The sequence below is a fragment of the Myotis myotis genome, unplaced genomic scaffold (genome assembly GCF_014108235.1).
Source record: "Myotis myotis isolate mMyoMyo1 unplaced genomic scaffold, mMyoMyo1.p scaffold_m19_p_6, whole genome shotgun sequence".
Taxonomy (NCBI): Eukaryota; Metazoa; Chordata; class Mammalia; order Chiroptera; family Vespertilionidae; genus Myotis; species Myotis myotis.
The window spans coordinates 63,569,491-63,589,527 of NW_023416368.1; positions in this window are offsets into that span (position 1 = coordinate 63,569,491).

A 20,037-nucleotide genomic window follows, 5' to 3' on the forward strand; every position below is an offset into this window, starting at 1 on the left:
TCAAACATGGGTAGACAAAGAAACCCCCAAAGGAAAGAGAAGGAGGACTCTCCAGAAAAGCAGCTAAGTAATACAGAGGCATGCAACATGACAGATAAAGAATTCAGAATAAGGGTCCTAGAGTGCATAAACCTTATGGAGGAAAAAATCGACAACCTCTGCAAGAAGCAAGACGAAACAGATGAAAAAATCGATAACATATGGAAGAAGCTAGAAGAAACAGATGAAAAAATCAACAACTTAAGTAAGACCCAAGAAGAAATGAAGAGTGATATAGCTGCAATGAAAAACTCCATTGAAAGTATCAACAGTAGACTGGGTGAAGCGGAGGACCGAATTAGTGAATTAGAAGACAAGGAAGCAAAACACACCCAAATTGTACTGCAATTGGAGAAAAAAATGAAAAGACAGGAGGAGAGCCTAAGGGAGCTTTGGGACAACATGAAACGAAACAACATACGAATAATAGGGGTACCAGATCAACAGAAGGATGAACAAGGATTAGAAAACCTATTAGAAGAAATAATATCAGAAAACTTCCCTGAGGTGGGGAAGAAAAAAGTCACACAAGCCCAGAGAGTCCCAAACAAGGTGAACCCGAAAAGACCCACACCAAGACACATCATAATTACCATGGCAAATGTTCATGACAAAGAGAGAATCTTACAGGCTGCAAGAGAGAGACGGAAAGTTACATACAAGGGATCTCCCATTAGATTGTCAAATGATTTCTCAACAGAAACACATCAGGCCAGAAAAGAATGGACGGAAATTTACAAAGTGATGCAAAGCAAAGGACTGAATCCAAGAATACTCTATCCAGCAAGGCTATCATTCAAACTTGAAGGGGAAATAAGAAGCTTCACAGACAAAAAAAGGCTAAGGGAGTTTATCGCCACCAAGCCAGCAATGCAAGGAATGCTAAAGGGACTGGTATAAAAATAAGAAATAAAAAGCTCAGAAAGAAAACAGCCACACAAAAACAGAAATGCCTACAAACAAGTACCTTTCAATAATAACTTTAAACGTAAACGGACTAAATGCTCCAAACAAAAGACATCGAGTGGCTGAATGGATAAAAAAACATGACCCATACATCTGCTGTCTACAAGAAACCCACCTCATTAGAAGGGACTCACACAGACTGAAAGTGAAAGGATGGAAAAATATCTTTCAGGCAAATGGAAAGGAAAAGAAAGCTGGGGTAGCAATACTTATATCGGACAAAATAGACCTCAAAGTGAAGGCCATAACAAGAGATAAGGAAGGCCACTTCATAATACTAAAGGGATCAATACAACAAGAAGATATAACCCTGGTAAACATATATGCACCCAATGCAGGAGCACCCAAATTCATAAAAAAACTCCTGGAGGATATCAAAGGAGAGATCAACAACAATACAATCATAGTAGGGGACTTTAATACACCACTAACAGCACTGGATAAGTCCTATAGACAAACAATCAGCAAAGATACAGCAATCCTAAATGACTCACTAGATCAGATGGACTTAATAGACATCTTCAGAACACTTCACCCCAAAGCCAGGGAATATACGTTCTTCTCAAGTGCTCATGGGACATATTCAAAAATAGACCATATATTGGGTCACAAGCAAAGTATCCCCAAATTCAAGAAAATTGAAATCATAAAAAGCGTCTTCGCAGACCACGATGGCATAATATTAGAAATAAACTACAATAAAAACAACCCAAAATACTCAAACACCTGGAAGCTGAATAGCATGCTATTAAATATTGATTGGGTTACCAATGAAATCAAAGAAGAAATTAAAAACATCCTGGAAACTAATGACAATGAAAACACAACAATCCAAAACCTATGGGACACAATGAAAGCAGTCCTGAGAGGGAAGTTTATAGCTCTACAGGCCTATCTCAAAAAACAAGAAAAAAAAAATGGTAGTAAATCATCTAACTCTACAACTCAAAGAATTAGAAAGAGAGCAACAAGAAAACCCCAGAGTGAGCAGAAGGAAGGAGATAATAAAGATTAGAGCAGAAATAAATGACATAGAGACCAAAAAAACAATACAGAAAATCAATGAAACCAAGAGCTGGTTCTTTGAAAGGATAAACAAGATTGACAAACCTCTAGCCAGACTCACCAAGAAGCAAAGAGAGAGGACCCAAATAAACAAAATCAGAAACGATAGAGGCGAAATAACAACAGACCCCACAGAAATACAAATGATTGTTAAAAAATACTATGGACAGCTCTACTCTAACAAACTAGACAACCTGGAGGAAATGGACAAATTCCTAGAAAAATACAACATTCCAAAACTCAATCAGGAAGAATCTAAAAATCTCAACAGGCCAATAACTATGGAAGAAATTGAAGCAGTCATCAAAAAGCTTCCAGCAAACAAAAGCCCAGGACCAGACGGCTTCACAGGGGAGTTTTACCAAACATTCAAGGAAGAACTAAAACCTATCCTCCTCAGACTACTACAAAAAATTCAAGAGGAAGGAACACTTCCAAGCTCATTCTATGAAGCCAGCATCACCCTAATACCAAAACCAGGTAAAGACAACACAATGAAAGAGAATTACAGGCCAATATCCCTCATGAACATAGATGCCAAAATCCTCAACAAAATCTTAGCAAATCAGATCCAGCAGTACATCAGAAAGATCATACACCATGACCAAGTAGGATTTATCCCAGGGATGCAAGGATGGTACAATATCCGCAAATCAATAAACGTGATACATCACATAAACAAATTGAAAGAAAAAAACCACATGGTCATATCAATTGATGCAGAAAAAGCATTTGACAAAATTCAACACCCATTTTTGATAAAAGCTCTCAGCAAGGTGGGAGTAGAAGGATCATACCTCAACATAATAAAAGCCATATATGACAGGCCCACAGCCAACATCATACTCAATGGACAAAAACTAACACCATTTCCCCTAAGAACAGGAACAAGACAGGGATGCCCCCTCTCACCACTCCTGTTCAACATAGTACTGGAAGTGTTAGCCATTGCAATTCGGCAAGAAGAAGAAATAAAAGGCATCCAAATTGGAAAAGAGGAAGTAAAACTGTCCTTATTTGCAGACGACATGATATTATACATACAAAACCCTAGAGACTCCATCAAAAAGCTACTGGACTTAATACATGAATTTGGCAATGTAGCAGGATACAAAATTAACCCCAAGAAATCCGAGGCATTTCTATACACCAATAGTGAACTTTCAGAAAGAGAGATTATAAAAACAATTCCGTTTACCATCGCACCAAAAAAATTAAGCTACCTAGGAATAAACTTAACTAAAGAGGTAAAAGACCTCTACTCAGAAAACTACAGGACGTTGAAAAAAGATATCGAGGAAGACATAAACAGATGGAAGAACATACCGTGTTCATGGATTGGTAGAATCAACATCATTAAAATGTCCATACTACCCAAAGCAATCTATAAATTCAACTCACTTCCCATTAAAATACCAACGGCATACTTCAGAGATCTAGAACGAACTCTCCAAAAATTCATCTGGAATAAAAAAAGACCCCGAATAGCTGCAGCAATCCTGAAAAAGACCAAAGTAGGTGGGATCTCAATACCAGATATCAAGTTGTATTACAAAGCCACTGTTCTCAAAACTGCCTGGTACTGGCACAAGAATAGGCATATAGATCAATGGAATAGAATAGAGAGCCCAGAAATCGGCCCGAACCAATATGCTCAATTAATATTTGACAAAGGAGGCAAGAACATACAATGGAGCCAAGATAGTCTCTTCAATAAATGGTGTTGGGAAAATTGGACAGATATATGCAATAAAATGACACTAGACCACCAACTTACACCATACACAAAAATAAACTCAAAATGGATAAAGGACTTAAACGTACGACAGGAAACCATAAAAATTTTAGAAGAATCCAAAGGCAACAAAATCTCAGACATATGCCGAAACAATTTCTTCACTGATACAGCTCCTAGGGCACTTGAAACTAAAGAGAAAATGAACAAATGGGACTACATCAAAATAAAAAGCTTCTGCACAGCAAAAGAAACCATCAACAAAACAACGAGAAAACCCACTGTGTGGGAAAACATATTTGCCAATGTCATATCTGATAAGGGCCTAATCTCCAAAATTTATAGGGAACTCATACAACTTAACAAAAGGAAGATAAACAATCCAATCAAAAAATGGGCAAAGGACCTAAATAGACACCTTTCAAAAGAGGACATTCAGAAAGCCAAGAGACATATGAAAACATGCTCAAAGTCACTAATCATCCGAGAGATGCAAATCAAAACAACAATGAGGTACCATCTCACACCTGTCAGACTGGCTATCATCAACAAATCAACAAACGACAAGTGCTGGAGAGGATGTGGAGAAAAAGGAACACTTGTGCACTGCTGGTGGGAATGCAGACTGGTGCAGCCACTATGGAAGACAGTATGGAGTTTCCTTAAAAAACTGAAAATGGAACTCCCATTTGACCCTGTGATCCCACTTCTAGGAATATATCCCAAGAAACCAGAAACACCAATCAGAAAGGATATATGCACCCCCATGTTCATAGCAGCACAATTCACCATAGCTAAGATCTGGAAACAGCCTAAGTGCCCATCAGTAGATGAATGGATTAGAAAACTGTGGTACATCTACAGGATGGAATACTATGCTGCTCTAAAAAGGAAGGAACTCTTACCATTTGCAACGTCATGGATGGAACTGGAGAGCATTATGCTAAGTGAAATAAGCCAGTCAATGAAGGAAAAATACCACATGATCTCACTCATTCATGGATAATAGAGACCATTATAAACTTTTGAACAATAATAGATACAGAGGCAGAGCTGCCTCAAACAGATTGTCAAACTGCAGCAGGAAGGCCGGGGAGGGTTGGGGGGCAGGAGGTAGGGGGGTAAGAGATCAACTAAAGGACTTGTATGCATGCATAGAAGCATAACCAGTGGACATAAGACATGGGGGGATAGGGGAGGCTAGGGGACTGTCTAGGGCGGGGGGATAAAATGGACACATATGTAATACCCTTTGTAATACTTTAAGCAATAAAAAAAAAAAAAAATAAATAAATCAGTAAAATAAAAGATTAACAATAATAATAAAGCAGAGGTTAATCAAAATCTTTCTAAAAAAAAAAAAAAAAGAAGCCAATCATAAAAGCCCATGTATTATGATATTTTATTTGCCTGAAATGTTTTGAAAAGGCAAGTCTACTGAGACAGAAAGGAGATTAGGGCTGAGGTGGTTGGGAGGAAGTGGAGATCAAGTGGTAAGGGGCATAAGGTTTCTCTTGGAGTATCTAAAATAGATTATAATGATGATGAATATACTAAAACCCCTCAATTATTTACTGTAACTTGGTAAATTATATGACATATAAACTATATAATAAATCGTTCACAAAAATACATGTGTTGATATAATTCACCACATTTAAAAAAAGGGAAAATATAATAATCTCCTTAGTACAGAAATAGCATTAAAGTTCATTACCCATTTATGATTTAAAAAAATAGAGAACTCACAGCAAACTAGAAAAATAATGATAGTTCTTCAATTTGAAAAAGTATCTACAAATAATGACAGCTTAATATAATACCTAATGCAGAAAAAAAGACTTGTATAAGATAACACAGCAGATTGATTAATAATAGTCAATAATTGCATAGAATACACATGTCTATTAAAGAGAAAAGAGATGAAATCAATTGTGGTCTCTTCGTGTAATGTAACACTACTCATCAATAAAATGTACAGACTACTTATAAATGCAACAACACAGATAACTCTCAAAATCATATTTAATGAAAGGAGCTATAAAAAATGAGTCCACGGTATAATATTCCATTTACATGAAGTCCAAAATAGGCAAAACTAAAGAAATTACATTAGCGATTCCCTGGTGTGACAGTTGGAATTAACCTGAAACTTTGAGGAGTGCTAAGAAATATATTTTGTTTTCAGTGGCTGTTACATTGGAATATACATTAAACAGAACTCAAGGATGTTTCTCTTCTTATATAGAGATATACATAAATAAAGCTGGCAAAGAATAATTCACAATACCAGCGCTGGAAAACAATGAGAATGACCAACAATTTGCTAAAATAGTATATTTACAAAGTAGAATTAACTATGGAGAAATTCCTTATAGCATCATGATCCAGGGAAGTAATGGCTGAAAATATATACAACAAAATTTAGTTTCAAATTCTTTCCTCAAAATTCAGTCTACAGCAATGATGGTGAACCTTTTGAGCTCAGCGTGTCAGCATTTTGAAAAACCCTAACTTAACTCTGGTGCCGTGTCACATATAGAAATTTTTTGATATTTGCAACCATAGTAAAACAAAGATTTATATTTTTGACATTTATTTTATATATTTAAATGCTATTTAACAAAGAAAAATCAACCAAAAAAATGAGTTCGCGTGTCACCTCTGACACGAGTGTTATAGGTTCACGATCACTGGTCTACAGCTTAGTACATGACTATTCACTTGATAAATGCTAGCTTTAACTTGGTTATAAAAAATATTTCTTCAGTAAGTAAATGTGCATGTTTTGTATTCATTTTTTAATCCTCACTGAGGATATTTTTTCCATTGATTTTTTTAGAGAAGGGAGAGAGGGGAGACATCACTGTGAGAGAGATACATGGATTATTGCCTCCCACTCACACACTCCAACTGAACCAGGGATCAAACCTGCAATCAAGGTATGTGCCCTTGACCAGGAATTAAACCCTTGACCCTTCAGTCCTCCTCGGGCCAATGCTCTAACCACTGAGTAACTGGCCAGGGTTGTAACCACTTTTAAGAAAATAAAAATAATTCATTCTTTCTTTTTATTTTATTTTCCCAAAACTGGTACAAATATATGGACAACGTACAGCAAAATACATTATTTGAGTGCTTCAAATGCCTTCCACTTCAGCTTTTGTCACTGAATTTGTTATTTCAATGTAAAGTATGCTTTGATTCCTTTTAGAAAATGCAAAATACAGGTCTAATACTAGTAATAACATCAAAAGAATGCTCATCTCAACATGTTGTTCAATTTAGTGAGAAAGAATATACTACTTGAATAATGTTAGGAACATGTCCAAGAAGCACTTCTCCAGTGCTTTCAAGAAAGGAGTTAGAAGCATCTTCTGAAGAGGTTTACACTTAAGCCTAGTTACAGTTCTCTGGTGATTAATTACGGTGGCCGCAGTAGCCTGGCAGAAAGAACTCAGGGGATATAAAGATGATCTGTTAGTTTGTTTTTTTCTCTTCCACTCTTATTTTAGAGCACAAGCATAAACAGCCACGTCTGAAGACACACCAGGTGCTGCTCATAGCAGCTGCAGTGATGAGTCAAAGGCCACTAATTCTATGCAGGAAAAATGTGAAAGAGCCGCTAGTGGCCAATTAGAGTCCTCGATACACCCTTTGCAGATAGATAATGAGTATGTTGAGTAGCACCAGCTTTAGGGGAAAAAAAGATCAAAATATATAAAACATAGCATTGGGAAATCTTTTCTTTCCTATTTATTTAGACACCCGGATTAAAGACACTTTGAAAGAGAGACTACTGCCTTTGGTAATTAGAACATATTTTGAGCTAATATAAAGTGCTTAGAAAGCTATATGTTTCATACAGATTTGTGTAATATATTAATATTGGTGTTTAAATATGTTATTGGTGTTAATGTTTGTTTTTAAGTACAGACAAGTGAGTAAAAGGCTTCATTTCTGCTTAATCAATTAGTATCTGATTTCACATTAAGGAACATATTGAGATCTATAATGAAGGCTGGGCTGGTGAGTTTTGTAAAATTGGCTTCCTATATCTGAAAGCAAAGGTTATAATGCTACATTAGCTTTAATATTTCTTCTGACTCCTATTTCTGTTGAGTCATTCACTAATAAATTATCAATTGTTTGGACCTTACACTAAAAACCTTGTCTCTTTGTTCCCCCACAAAGTGTATGTTCAGTTATCATTCTTATGTTATAAGCACCCTACATAATTTGGACACAGCAAGTCCCTAAAATGGTTTCTTTCTCCGAGAAGAAGGTTGAGCAAGAAAATGTCACAGGTTATTTAGTCTTCTACGAGGTTGAAACTTAAAATAAGTATCACATCTCATTAATGAGTCATCTTCCTCAAATAATGAATATTTCCCATCATATTCTATGTATAACACGTGCAAAAGGAAAACATTTCCCCCAAAATTACTCTGTGAACCTAACGTGAAGTACACACTAATCTTCATTACATGGCAGAAGTTATTTAAGCTACTTAGCTCTTAGGATAACAGTGATTTGAATTTGACTTTAATGTAGAAAACAACTAAAGTACACTTTCCATTTAGAATGAATGGCGTTTAAATGAGCTTTAATTTTAGAACAGAGTTATAAGGCACCTTCTGTTTAGAAGTCCTGCTGTTCGGATATGATTTTATGTCAGAAAATCCGCAGTTACAAATTCCATTTTCTTTTGAATTCTGCCGTGTGAATGAGGCTTTTGAGCGGAATGCTTGCTGTTACCAGCCACCTCCCATTCACAGGACTTCCTTCTGAATGTTCTTTCAATTAGGAAATCTCAGTAAGTTCATTAAAAAAACAAAACTATTCAACTCTGCCACTTTGAATTATCAGGCCATTATGAAACCCAGTCCCTACTGTTCTTGATGTTGGGAGTCATCCAAATAAGAATAAAAGGCATGTGCAAGAAAAAAATTTTTTTTAATTATCTACCTTTTAAATGTTTGTGCCAAAAGAACAGATGGTATAGGCAACACACACAGGGTCATGCATGTTTGAAAGCCAATCGCAATATCCACCTCCTATCATAAATAATTCCATCTGCAAGCCCTTATAACCGTATTGAAAGACACAGAGCAAGTAAATACAAATCTGTGTTTTAATCACTTGGAATGCAGAGAAGGTAGCCTGAAAAGTTAGCAAGTGAAAGAGAGAATAACGGGCAATAAAGAAGTGTCAGGAAAATATCATCCTTCCATTGTAGCAATTGAAAAGCACAAGGATTTGCCACATAAAACTCTATGCCACTTTCAATTTGTTGTAATCCCTTCTTCATCTAGTTCAAATAAGCCCTGCTTCAGAAAAATCTCTAGTAATCATCATATTGACACTTCATCTAGACCAAGTGCTAATGAGCCAAGATTTTTCTGCCATAAATTTTACCCAAGAGCTCACCCTGTCACAGCCCATCAAAGAAACAGGGCCAGGCACACGTTCAATCTAAAAATACGTTCCTCTTTCAGACGCTTTGTTTTCAAGTGTAAGGGACTGTTTGTTCCCAAATATTGTTTCCCCTACTCGATTTCAATTGTCTGCATGACTTAGAACTCAATGAAATAAGAATATAAATGTTCCCTTTACTGTCAATTGGTGCCTTTCTTTATCCTTTCCAAAATCTGATGATTTTCATTCAGGCCAAGCCTTTTAGAAGGAATTTTCCAACAGCAACCATGCATAGTCCTGATCTTAAATTAAATTGTGGGACTTTTGTGTGTAAGGGACAGAACAATGTGAGGAAAGGGAGACAAAGAACTTGTAGTTAAAAAGAAAATCCTTAAATATCTTGAAGCTACTGAGCAAGTATATTTCATATTAATGGTACTTTCTTAATTATATCTTCCTGTTGCTATTATTCCCCCTTTCCTTGACATTATAACAATCATCACTGTCAAACAGATCTTTTGTTGTTGCTCTTGGTCTCTTTAGAGCTCTCAAGCTAACTTATAATCCTAGTGGAGATAGTCAAGCCTTACTTTTAAGACGAACACGCCTATTAGTCTTTATTAATGTATTTTCGCTGTTTACATGATAAAATAACAAATAATCACTGAGTTGTGTCATCTGTACTTCCTGCCTTCCAAGAAACAATAGTCATCTAAACTGAGGTAGATATATAAGGTGTCCCAAAAAATGTAAATATATTCATACATACTTTTATAGCTGATTTTCACTTCATTTCAGATTTAACTGAATTGAAATAAATGGGGGAAGGTAAACTATGCTTTGAACAAAGAAGATTTATCCTAAAGTGTCACTAGACTTTTTTTATGGGTATACATAAAAGATAAAGTTTACAGTATAAAACCACAGCAGTTGACAAATTGAGGGCGCACCAATTCTGAATTAAATGATTCTTGATGTTTGCAATTCCATTGTTTCATGTTATCAGCAGGGCCTGGACCAGAACAGTCATCAGTTTGAAAACAGGCATTGACCCAAAAACATTATATATACAGTGGGGCCTTGACTTACGAGTGTCCCGATTAACGAGTTTTTCGAGATACCAGCCGTCTCTCAGCCGATTTTTTGCTTTGAGTTGCGAGCTAAAATTCGGGTTATGAGCCAGCTTCAGATACCCCACTGCTAGTTGGCGCAGCAAACATCACAGTGAACGCCACAACATCAGCCCAGAATCACATGTCTCACTTGTTCACTGTTGATTTGACATACGAGTAATTTGAGTTACGAGCTCCATCACGGAACGAATTAAATTTGTAAGTCAAGGCCCCACTCTGTGTGTGTGTGTGTGTGTGTGTGTGTGTGTGTGTGTGTGTGTGTATTCAGTTCTGTAGAGTCTTCTAAATGTTAATAAACACTGACTATATGTCTATATGTTAATAAACACTGACTTTATAACCATTTGAAGTGTGTATAAATTTTGGGGGGAAACTCGGTATATACAAACACAGCCATCTAAACTGATATATATCTCTAATCTGATAACGTATTTTAGACACTAACTATATCACCTGCCTCATAAAGGATTTCTATGCCCTTATAGACAACTTCTCAAAAAAACACTCACATTTGCTGCTTCACTTCATACATGCTCACTTCCTTAAAATTATTCTAACCAGGTGTCTGATGCATTGCCCCCCAAAACTAATATTATTAAGGTCAAGCCTTATGTTTGTAGATTTAATGATCAATTCTCTGAATTCACCTTATTCCACTGAGCAGCAATATTTGATATTGTTCATTACTTCAGCCTCAAAATACTTCCCTTGCTTAGCCTCAGGAAAACTACAATCTTTGTTCTTCTCCGTCATTGACATCTCCGTTCAATCTCCTTTGCTGTTTCACTTCATCCACTTGACCTGAAAATTTTGAAATGACCCAGGGTTCAGGACTTGAATGTCTTCTCTTTTTAATGAACACTAACCGCTATGGCTAACTGCCATGGCTTTAAATGCCATCTATTCACCAAAGACTCCCCAATTTAATTCTTTATCCCAGACAACTGCCCTGAATTCAACACCCACAGTTACTGGATTTTCACATCTCTAGCTGAATGTATAAGAAAAAGTTCAAACTTAACATGCATACAGTGGAGATGACTTCGTGATTCCCAAAGCTCTGTGCTTTTACGTACAGTCTAGAGCAGATGAGAAAGAGGTGGCTCAGTCAGGGTCAACATGTCCCTTGCAGTCCTCTTTTAACCTGGGCATAGAATGTGATCGCTTACTCTGCTGGTAGAGGATAATAAGATGACCTTGGAGCCACAGAATGCTTAAAACTATGAGATAGAAGAAGCTCAAATCTTAGTCAACCTTTAAGGGAAGAGTACCTGTAAAATTGTTCAACATTTACATCTATGTTGGTTTATAAGTGAGAAATAAAATTTTATTGTCATGAGATAGTTGAGTAATTTGTTACATTAACAGTAACACCCTAATCATTAGGGCCTAATGTACATACAAAAGAAAAGTCCTGATTTACTTCCTAATCCAATCCACCCCAAAGACAGAAATTATGATCATCTGTCAGTGGGTTAACTTAAAAATCTTGTAGCCGTCCCAGACACCACCTCTCTCTCTCTTTCTCTATCTCTCTCTCTCTCTCATCCAATTTAGTTACATGTTTTATTGGAACAACCATCAAAATAAATCCAGACTCTAAGAATCTCACCACATTTTTATCTATGCATCATCATATCATATCGATTTTTCTATTCGCCCATGCTGTGTCCACACTTGCCTACCTATAATATTGTTTGCATTTAGTGAGGTTTTTCATAAGAAAGGCAGATATTGCCGGTCAGGTTCCCAGTGAAACAGACTCTGCTGCTGAGATGAGTATGAAGGAGATTTATTAGAAGGTGCCCTGGACGTCATCACCTGTGCAGAAGGAAGCAAGACTGGACCGAGGGAGAAGGTGAGCTGCAATACAGTCTCAATGAAGCCCTCAGCTAATCCCACAGGAGCTCTGAAATTGGCAAGGCTTTGCAAAGTTGTTCCAAGTTTGGGCAGTAAGACGGAAACTTTCTCTGCTCACATCAACCAGACACTGTTACAGCCTGCCCCAGGAATGCGGCATGCTTTAATTTAGCACCTCGACTCTCTTCAGTTAAGGTAATTTTAGGAGAGGACGGATGCCTGAGGGTGTTCTGCTGCCAACATGTTTATGCCCTGAGGGAGTAAGACCTTCAGTCCTGAAGGGGGACCTGGGAGGAACACCACAGTTTCCACTACATCAAATCATGTCACTTCTACACTAAACATCTTTCAGCAGCTTCCCACAATACTACGGATCAGCTTCAAAGTCCTTTTCAGGGCTGTTAAGGCCCATTAGTGATCTTGTTACCAACTATTTTTTATATTATCTCTCAATACCTGCCTCATTCATTTGGCTTCAGCCCCACTGAACTATTACTCCTCTTGGATATGCCAATCACAGTCCCACTTCAGGGCTTTTTCTCTTGTTCTCCCCTCTGCCTGAAAAGTTTTATCTATTTATCATGGCATGGTCCCTTCCTTACTTTAGTGCAAGGATTAGCAATTATTCTTTGGTAAAGGGCTACGTGGGAAATATTAAGGTTGTGAGCCATTTGGTCTTTGCCACAACTACTCAGTTCTGCTTCTGTAACCCAAAAGCAGCAATGATATATGCGAATGAATGGGTGTGGCTGCATTGCTATAAACCTTGATTTACAAGAATAGTTTACTATATTTGCACCATTAGCAATACCTTGCAGACCTCTACATTTGTCAAATCTTGGCTCACACGTGGCCTTCTCTGAAAGTAGTATAGCAAGTTGATTAAGAAGTCTGCTTGCTGAGTCTCTCTTCCAGCTCTGACAATTATTATCTGTATAAATTTCAGTTTATCTGTGCCTCAATTTCCAAAATGGGGATTATAATGCCTCCTGCATGAGGTTATACTGATGGTCAAATGTACAGTACACATAAACAACTGGAACAGTACATGACCCAAAATAAATGATCAGTGAAAAGCACCTACCCATCACTCTGTTTTCACATATTGTTTAGCACTTATTACCTAACATTTATTTAGTTAGTTATTAAGTTGGTTATTATTCAGATATTACCTTTTCCCCTTCTCCCGCCAGAATAAAGCTTTCTGACAGCAGCGACTGCCTTCTGGATTCACTCCTCTCAATTGCCTGATCCTCCCAAAGTAGCTTACATATTGCAGACCCCCAATAAACCTTTTGGAGTTAATAAATGGATTAAGAGAGTTATGTACTTTGAGGGCCCCAAAATTAGATCTAAGAGACACTGGTTCTCATTCCAAATACATTAGTAGTTTGGGTTTGGCCAAGTCATCTACCTGAGCCATAAAGTCCTTATTTGACAACGGAGGGAGAAGACCAGATGCTAAGCAAAAAGAAACATCAGCCCTATGCCTCAAAACAAGCAGCCTTTTCTTTCATCTTAAGCTTCCACTTAAATACATATGCATGTAATTAACAATGGAGTTCAGTGGATAGTTATGTTGTCATAGAAGTAGTATTTCACCCTTGGGTCTTACAGTTCTGCAGTATCATCATTCCCGAACTAGCACAATTGTGATGATTTATTGGAGATGTAGAAAGCTCCCTAATCCTCGCAGGATCAAACTGATCTGGGCATAACCTAAGAAATGTTCAACTTAACACAGTCTTACTTTATCATATTTGTAAGTCAAGAGCCTTATTACATGTAGCTGAATTTTAAAAATTTATTTGACAATCTCAACTTTAATGTATTTTAAGAGGGAAAATAGAATGGTTTTTATTTATAATACTCCCAACTGCTGATATTCTGTCTGCATATCAAAACCCTACCCGGCCTCCTTTCAATCTCCTTCCCTGCATTATTACTGAAGTCTGTAACTGATATGCCCATTACCAGTAAATGTATCTATGCTTATTTTCTTTCCAAAATTAGAACACAAAATTGAGGAATGTTGAGTCTCTTCACATTTCCTCCACCAACTGGCAAGAGAAATATTACATAAATAATAGAAAATCAAAAACATGTGTTGAATAACTGATTGAATAAATGGCTAAAAACTCCATCCTCTAAAGGTAACTGGCTCTACCCTGACCTCAATATTTAAAATGCAATCCATGCCCGGCCATAGTGGCTTAGTGGTTGAGCATTAACCTATGAACCAGGTCATGATTCAATTCTGGTCAGGTCACATGCCACATGCCGGGGTTGGGGGCTAGATCCCCTGTGGGGGCCATGCAGGAAGCAGCCAATCCATCATTCCCTCTCATCATTGGTGTTTCTATCTCTCTCTCCTTCTCCCTTCCTCTCTTAAATCAATAAAAATATTTTTTTAAAATGCAATCCTTCTCCCAGCGCTCCAATATTTTTTGTTCCACTTCTTTATAAATAATTTTTTCATGAAGGACTAATCACCTTTTAACATGCTATAATAACGTGCTCCCTACATATGCCTACTGTCTATTGTCTGTCTCCCTAGAAGGTAGGTCCCTCAGAGCAGTGATTTGCCTATTTGAGTAACTGATATGTCCCAAATACCTAGAACAGCATCTGGCACATAGGAGCTGTTCAATAAGTATTTGTTGAATATATTGTCATCAACACATTGCTATTTTACTCACTTTATACTTCATTTTTGACATTAATTAAATATATCTGTGCTTATTTTCTTTCCAAAACTAGAACACAAAATTGAGGAATGTTGAGTTTCTTCACATCTCCTCCACCAGATGCCAAGAGAAATATTACGTAAATATTAGAAACTCAATAAACATGAGTTAAATGACTGACTGAATAAATGGCTAAATGAATGGTGGCTTAGGGAGGTTATAGAATCTTTCACCGTGGTCACAGAGCTAAATCCACAGGTTTTCATTATTTGTTTTTGTATTTATTGTAGGATGGATGTGAGTTTTTATTAATGTGTTATAATATTTATTTGAAGAAATAGTAATTTCTACACAAGAATGAGTATTTAGTTCCAATGACCCTAAGTAAATTATTAGCGCAAGTGTTTTCAGAAGCCCTGAGGCATCAACACTGCTGGGCCAAACTAAAGGTTTTAGAGAAAGAAATTGTTACTCCAGAACACTATTTTCCAACCATTTCTGGAAAGTATTCAACAACATAGAATTACATTTATCATCCTAACTTTTCCACGACATTGACTTTTATTTTTCTTCTCCTCTTCAGGAGAAAAAGAAAAGAAGAACTGTATCATTGTTATTGTGAAATTGAACAAGGAAAGTTCAGATACTTATCTATACAATAAGGGGTGATTTTCAGGGATAAAATTCAATGCAAAATGCATCTGATACCATTTTAATGACTGAAATGAGAAAATTCCAGGATTTTGGAAACTAGCTTTCTATCTTGATTTGGAATTAAGTCTAAATAAATCAAGGTAAATAGGTTTTTATCCTATCTATAAAGATTTATAAAATCAAATGTTTTGCCTTTTGTTTATCTTCAAATTGTAAAGTATCTGGAATATGGCTTTTATGTTCACATAAATTCTCTTGTTCTATTGATATATTATTAAACTGTGAGGGAGAGAGAGAGATCGAGATCCAGTGGTCTAAAGATAAACAATGCTATAACTTTGGGTTTACTACAGTTTCAAAATAATATGTAGCCAAGCCTAAAGGTAGTGACAAAGTCACAAATTTCAAATATATGAAGTTTCAAATGGCAGAGTAATTCTGATAATTAATTCTATGGAAGTTAACAGATCAATACAAATCTATTTACAGAATGTTAAAATTTTTCTCACATACCTGCTGAGAGTGGTTCAGGTAATCTATTTTTAAATAAATTTGGAAATCATTTTAAAATGTAGTCTACATTTTTTACCTATTAGCATTACACCTTCAGATTTGGAGATGCTTTTTCTTTCTAAAAATGAATTTCTTAATGAAATAATAAAATTTATTCAAAAGCACAAATATATTCTAAACATTTTTATTTAAGTGACAATCTAAAATTCAACACCAAAACTTGCCAGTTCCAACATTATGTTCTACTAGAGGTCCGGTGCATGGATTCATGCACAGGTGGAGTCCCTCAGCATGGCCTGCGGGAGCTGGGCCGAAACCAGCAGTCCAACTCGTGCCGCTGTAGCATGCTCCCCAGCCCTGAACCCTGTGTCTGGTGCCATCCCAAGGGGGTGTGGGTGGGGGCCTAGATGCCATTGGCCCTGTCCCGGGATCTGGACCCATCCCGCTGATGTTCACACTAGTTGTTGGGAGCCATCTATGGCCGCTTTTATATCGTTTCTTCCTTGCAGAGAGTCTAGGGAGGGGAAGCAACCGCAGTGCCCAAGGCCTACTCCCAGGAGGCCAGTGGCACTGTAGGGATCATGCCAGCAGCACCAGTCCATCAATGCCTGGCCCGTTCTCCAGAGATTGGACCTGCAGGACTACTGAGGGAGTGAATGGCTGCCGCCGGGCTGGTGGGCCACCTGGACAGGTCAGTCAGCTGAGTAGCACTCCCACTGTGGAAGCGCCTTGACCACAGGGGGCAGCTCCTGTGTTGAACATCTGCCCCCTGGTGGTCAGCATGCATAATAGCTACTGGCCAGTCATCCAGTCATAATGGTTGCTTAGGCTTTTATATATATAGATAAATCTATATGCCCACAAGCATAAGTCTGAGTTGTTTCTCTGAGGTTCCATAGTTCCTGAAAAAGAAATATCCCTTAATAGTATTGTCATATCTTCACTTTTAACTCAAGCTTAATATGAACTTCCAGATAATCTTATTCATGCAAATCACAATGTTCTCTGATATTCCATGCAAATAAACATAAACTATGTACTTCTGACAGAATATGTAGAAACTAAGCAGATCTTAAATGTTATAAAATAGATTTGCTCTTTCTCCTTTCCCCCTACTACCCCTTTTCTCTTTGTCACTCTACCCCTCTGTCCCATCTTCCTTTCCTTCATTTCTTCTTCTGCCTTTATTTTTCTTTTTTGATTTATCAATTTTATTGTAACCTCAGTCAACCAACTTATCCTTTTCAGATGCAACATTTAATATAAAGTCCAATATTTAATCTCTGGAAGGAGCATTTAGTGTTTGTTATTTATTACAGGTTTTAACATCTATAAATAGATCTCTAAGTTTGTTATTGGGATATATTTGGAAACAAATATAATTTTTACCACCTTTATACACCATATGAAGTTCAAAATAAATGATATACTTAAAAAGTATACATTATAGAAATACTAAGTTAATTTTCTTCTAAATATAGCAAATAACTACTAAATATGCTTAAAATTCTTATGTAAAAAGGTTACTTGTCTGTCACCTGTTGATGTTAATATTTATAACTTATTAGGTTCATGCATTAACTGATGCATTGAATATCAAGTGAAAATTATCTGCTGAGAATTTTACATTAAGTTTTAAGTAAGAGCAGATGATAAAACATAGCAAACTAAAATCAGCAAGGAATTAGAGGTCAATGCCCCTCTCCTGCAACACACACACACACACATACACACACACACACACACACACACGTGTGTGTGTACAAGAAAACCCCACAGTAATTAATAAACATAACTTCCTCTTCAGGTTGGACACTCTATATAGGATGGCCTATTCATTTATTCTGGGTGGTAAATCTGAGCTGTGTTAAAATAGTTGCTATGTCTGGATTTGCGCTTGTCACTCTGTCTATGTAATCATATATCAAGAGTATTTCTTAAATATGAGCTGATCAGTGGGTCTTGAGTGGTTAGTTTCTCTCAATTGGCCAATTTACTTGAAGTAGTCTTTCCGTTTGAACCTTTGGCTCTAAACATACAAGCAGTGTTCATTCTTTTTTTTTTTTTTTTTTTTTTAAATATATTTTATTGATTTTTTACAGAGAGGAAGGGAGAGAGAGATAGAGAGTTAGAAACATCGATGGGAGAGAAACATCGATCAGCCGCCTCCTGCACACCTCCTACTGGGGATGTGCCCGCAACCCAGGTACATGCCCTTGACCGGAATCGAACCCGGGACCCCTCAGTCCGCAGGCCGACGCTCTATCCACTGAGCCAAACCGGTTTCGGCAAGTGTTCATTCTTTATGAAAATTCAGCCTGATCCCAAACTCCATGATTGGATACTATACCTTGCTCTGTCATATCTCCTCCCTCCCTGGGCTATTACCAACAATCAAGAGATAACCCACAAGAATAGAGAGGAATGGTCACAAGAAGGAGCCCACCATGACCCATATGGGTCTTCTTTACCTCATGACCTGTCATTAGTTTTTTTTTACCTCCACAAATCACTACTCACAAAACAGCCCTAGTACCCCTCTCCATCTTTATAGCAACTCCTGGTATGAGGTCCTAAACCTAGCAGTATAAAAACAACTGGAATTCCAGAGTCATATATCAAGTTTTTAATTCCCTTGTTTACCCCTTACTAGCTGTCCTTAAACAAGTCACTTTGAATATCTAAGTCTTAGTTCTCTTTAAAATGGTGATTATAATACCTAGCACAAAGTCTGAACAAACAAAGTACATCATAAAAGTGACTGGTATCACTTTTAATATGTCAAATATACATTATTATTTTAGATTCTTAAATATTAATTAGCTGAATTGATCAGGCATAAACCAAGACTAACGGAATTTATAAAAAATATCAGGGGAAATTGGGTGTAGCTAAACTTATGGGCCTGATGTAAAAAACTCCTGTGGAACTTCGAAGAACTATATCTAAGCATTTTATAATTTGATCTGTTAAGAGTAAGCTTCCTTAAGCTGGTCTTGTATTTCAAATGTATTTTACCTATTGAAACATAAGCTATTTTGAGATTTTCACTTATAGCTTTCTTTTCCTGTGCAATCTAGGTCCCAATATTGTCCCTTCTACTAATTCTCCTCAAATTCACATAAGCAGATATTCAATGAATCTTTTTCCATAGGTATAATCCATGGTAAATTTGGAAGAAAGTGTATTTTATTAATCCTGTCTCCATCCCAAGAAGAGAATTAGAGGAAAGAATACATTCATTGGGAATTTTATCAACCATAAGTAAAATAACCTAGCACTATTTAATCTCTGCGAGTAAGTTTTTAATATTTCTACTACATGATCCCAGTTTACTTAAGGAAACTTTAAGCGAGAATGTTGGCTATTGAAAACCAACCAGTATAAAGAGGTCAATACTTAATATTGATTCAATATTATAATTAAGTTTAATAATATTTAAGACTATCTCACTAATAAAAAAGACAAAACATTTTGGGAAATTATGTTTACTTCCCACTGTTTTACAATGGTATTAATATAAGAAATTATGAAATATAACTTATAGAAATTAAAATATTCAGTGCTTAATATCATACAATTATGGTAAATTTAGTCAAGATTACATTTACCAAGTTGAAAGTACATATTATTTTAATTGAATTTGTTGGATTATTATTTAGATCTTATTTTGAATAGCTGACAAACATCTGAGTTAAAAATATCTATTCTCTAATTTTTTTAATATATTTTATTGATTTTTTACAGAGAGGAAGGGAGAGAGAGATAGAGAGTTAGAAACATCGATGGGAGAGAAACATCAATCAGCCGCCTCCTGCACATCTCCTACTGGGGATGTGCCCACAACCCAGGTACATGCCCTTGACCGGAATCGAACCTGGGACCTTTCAGTCCACAGGCCGATGCTCTATCCACTGAGCCAAACCGGTTTCGGCTATTCTTTAATTTTTAAGATAATTGCTGTTTT